The sequence below is a fragment of the Mandrillus leucophaeus genome, unplaced genomic scaffold (assembly GCF_000951045.1).
Source record: "Mandrillus leucophaeus isolate KB7577 unplaced genomic scaffold, Mleu.le_1.0 Scaffold18, whole genome shotgun sequence".
Taxonomy (NCBI): Eukaryota; Metazoa; Chordata; class Mammalia; order Primates; family Cercopithecidae; genus Mandrillus; species Mandrillus leucophaeus.
In genome coordinates, this window is record NW_012101809.1 from 3,992,110 (window position 1) to 3,996,307 (window position 4,198).

Consider the following 4,198-nt stretch of genomic DNA (forward strand, 5'->3'; position numbering starts at 1 on the left):
AAAGAAAAAAGACATGCTTACCTGCCCAAGCAGATAAAGGAAGTACTGCAGACCATATATAGGCGGGGTTTAGCAAGACGTTTTGAGAACATTCTGACAGCATTATAGGCAAGACAGAAATGTCCGGAGAACATCCAGGAGGGTGAGGACTATGGTGATGGGAAGGTTGGGTTGATTTATAACTGGTTGGATGGGCATACCCAAAGAGTAATGATGTCAGTCCATCAGCCTGTCTGCCTAGCCCTTTCCTGTTTACTTTTTAATCAAAGCCTGGGATGAGAACATCGATGACGAATTTATCAGTTTTGTCAGTGATCTGAAGTCAGGAAGGAATGCCAATATGAAGAATGCCAGAGTCAGGTTTCAGAAATACCCGAACTGCCGGAACACTAGCCAGATAGTGCAGAGTTCTTCTGCTCCTAGCTCCATGTAATCAGCCGGACATACTAGTTGGGGGACATACTAGACAGGGGATGTACTAGATGGGGGAGAACGGGTCCCAGGGCAGCCCATGGGATAAAGCCCGAGGAAGATTTCATTGACAGGAGTGCAGTGTGAGTTGGTAGTATGAGGAGGTTACAAATAATAGATAATTTGATGACAGTTTTAATAGAAATAAAATTTCCCAAACAAGAGAGATCATAGTCCCTCTGTGATCTGCACTGGTGAGGTCACATACTATGTTTACTGCCACACACGACACTTCACTTCTGGATGGGACACTCAAACTGACAGGTTAGAATGAGCCCGGGGAGGTGACTTGAATGGATGGAGAATTTCAGAATCTTATCAAGAATCTAGTTAAAAGTTAGGGCCACAGATAGTAGAAAAAGAAACTTGGTGGGAAGTGAGAGCAGCCTCAGGGGTTGGAAAGGCTGTTATGGGAAGATGGATTCAGCTCACTCTGGGCAACTTGAAGAACAGTGGTTTGAGAATTGCAGGAAGGCGGTTTGTGCTCTGTAGAAGGAAGAGAGCCCTGGCATCACCTCCCTCCGTAGAGCAAAGGCCTCAGTGTTTTTTTGGACTATAGTTGGGCCTTTCCAGAGCACCAGTGGTTGACCAAAGCCTGCAGGGTCCTCTCAAGGAGTCAGGAGCACTTTCAAGCCCCATCTCAGAAGTACTCTCTCCCAAACTCTGGGCAAGAACCTTTGTTTAGCAGAGAACTGGCCTGACCAGAGGCAGTTGGATTCTGGGCCCAGGATAAAGGCAAACAAGTTTTCGTTAAGCCATTGACATTTTTACAGGAGGAGCAGATAGACTTTTAGAGGCAGCCAGCTAACGTCAACACATTAATACACTTGTCAGATGTATTATGAGCACCTACTACATCCCAGGCACTATTAGATGCCTCATCTGAGTCATCCCATTTAGTCATAATGACCTATTGTTATTTATTCTTGTTAAGAGGATACCAAAGCTCAGAGAGAAGTTAAGCCCAATGTCACATAAAACTGGAACCCAGAACTTAAGCTGTTAGCCACTCTGCCTCCTGGAGCACAGCCTTGGCCCTGTGCCTCTGGCAGTCACCAGCGGGTATGAGCTGTGCCTCCCTGTGAGCCCCTCTCCCTTCCAGCCCCCAAAGCCATGCCTTCCCCTCCACTGGGAACTCAGGGAGAAAACAGCCCAGCTGAAAAACTAGGCCATGCTGCCGAGCACACTACTCATTTTTTTATGACTAAGATGAAGCTGACAACCATGCAAAACATTGCAAACCTGTGTCGGCTGCAGATTTAATACCTAACCCAGCCCACACAAATAATTCATGCTTCTGCATCAATGTCCAGAAGAAACAAATCAGCAAAAAGCTGGGTTCTTTTGTGTGTGTGTGTGTGTGTGTGCACTTGTGTGTGTCTGTGTATGTGTTGTGTGTAGCAGCCGCGTTTCCATCAAAGCAGCATGCCGGAAATACCCAAGCTCCAGGACTGCAGATCTAGCATTTTGCAATTTTTTTTTCTCTTAAAAGATTAAAGTATGGTTTCAAATGATGGAAGGTTGGTGGGAGGTGTAAATGTGGGCACTTGTCACATTAATTCTTCAGATGATTAAGTTCTTTTCCATTTCTTTAAAGCTGTTTGCAGTTGGGTTTGATGTCCTGGTTCTGGGTGAGTGTGTTGTGGCAGTTACCAAGGTGACTTTAGCTGACTTTCAACAATTTATTTTTCCCTCCAGCTTGAGACGTCTGTAGTCCTGTATGCTGTTGATTGTTTTCTGCAAGCCCCCACCCCACCTCCCATTGCTATTCATCAGCATTTTTGCCTGCACCATAGAGGCTGGGATCCTCTAGCAGGCCCCGCCTGGACAAGCTAGGCCTCAGCCCCTTTCAGGAGGACGGTAGTGTGTTTGGAGACAGGAACCGGTGGTAAGAGATGGCACAGGGGAGTGATTGTGAGAGTCACCCCCTGGTTCTTTTGCTTAAACTCACTCTGAGCCCTTTGGCTTGTCACCTCACCTCTGTGAGCCTCAGTTACCTCCACTGTGAAAGAAGGCTTGACAGCGCAGCCCACCTTGTGCTTGCTGGGAGGAATCAGCGAGTGAACCTATGGCCTTAGCAGAGGGTTGGCACAGAGTAAGGGCACAGGAAACATGGCTCAGGAAACACTGCTTCCTGAGTTCTGCTCTTGTTTGGGCCCTGAGGGCACCCTGTGTCTCCACTGAGTCCTCACCTGTTGCTGCTGCCTCCCTCTGAAGGAAGGGAGGTGCAGTGGCCCTGGTGGAAGGGAAAGAGAGTTGGTCGGAAGTCTGAAGCTTCGATCAGAAGTCTGACGCACAGTGAGCGGGGACGCGTCACCCGCTCTCTTTTGTAAAGGAAAGAGGTAGATTAAACAACCTCAGAGTTTCCTTCCAGTCCTGAGTACTGTGACCCTCTTGGCCATAGCATTTGTCTCCTTCACAGATCTTGTGCAAGGGTGAAGCCAGGGGAAAAGGCAGTTTTAGAGCTGGCTTTAGGAAGGCAGAGGAAGGGACCGCTTTGTGAAGGAACAGTCAGATCCGGGGGTGAGTCCTCACAAAGACAAGGCCAGCAGGCAGGCACGGCCCGTGACCTCAGGGGCATGTCTAACCCACTGCTGCCGCAGGGCCGTCCTCTCTCTTTTGCCTGTGGACCCTATACCTTCCCCTGGGGAGGTGCCCCGCCTGTCAGGGTGCCACCCTGGCTGCAGGCCCCAGCACCTAGCCCCGCAGCGTGTAAGGAGGTTGGGCCTGCCTCTCAGTGGCTGTCCAGCTGTCATCCTGGGTGGCTTCTGCCTGCTACTTGAATGATAAATAACTGGAGCTTCTCACCCAGTTTTTGATGGACACTTGGGGAATTGTTCTGAGATTCACAGCCCAAACCAGGATCCGGCCTTTTGAATAGAATCAGTGGGTAACTCTTATTTCTGGCTGAGGCAGATTTGAGAGGTTGTCAGTGGGGGCAGCTGAATTTGAAAGAGCAAATCTTAGAATGCAAAGGGACCCTGTGACCCAGCCGTGGGCCTCACTGTTGGTGGGAAGCAAGCAGGAGGGAGTATGAGGCAGCAGTGACAGCTCACCATGCCAAGGCCACAGTCAGGAGGAATCTGGTACAGGCTCCTGGGGCCTTAAAGCCCAGCAGGGCGGGAGCCCGGTTCTGCTTTCCAGCCAATCCCACTGGTCCGACTCCTAAGAGCCCAGCTTGTACTCAGCAGCACAGATTGTATCACCCTCTGGTTAGATGAAGGGTGTGAATGTCCCTGCAGCTCCTGGCTGTTGGCAGAATGTACATCCTCAGAGCCTTCAGGGTCAGCTGGACAGAAACTCTTGGAGCTGCGCATCTCATGGTGCTCAGAGTTAGGGCTCGGAGGCTCCAGGGCAGGAGAGGAAGGGCTCCCAGAAGCTCCTGCTGATCACAGGAAAAGACAAGGCACTGTGCCATATACTTTAATACAGAATGTTGGGGTCGGGCACAGTGGCTCAGGCCTGTAATCCCAGCACTTTGGGAGGCCGAGGCGGGCGGATCACCTGAGGTCAGGAGTTCAAAACCAGCCTTGCCAGCGTGGTGAAATCCTGTCTCTACTAAAAATACAAAAAAATTAGCCGGACATGATAGCAGGTCCCTATAATCCCAGCTACTTGGAAGACTGTGGCAGGAGAATCGCTTGAACCTGGGAGGCAGAGGTTACTGTGAGCCAAGATCGTGCCACTGTACTCCAGCCTGGGTGACACAGTGAGACTCCATCTCAAA

The 4,198-nt window shown here is 50.1% G+C and overlaps 1 protein-coding gene across 2 annotated transcripts in view; it reads left to right on the plus strand.

Annotated features, from left to right (window-relative positions):
* SUFU (suppressor of fused homolog (Drosophila)) overlaps positions 1-4,198 on the plus strand; it is a 160,071-nt gene that overhangs the window by 137,003 nt on the left and 18,870 nt on the right. The gene's annotated exons all lie outside the window — the stretch shown is intronic.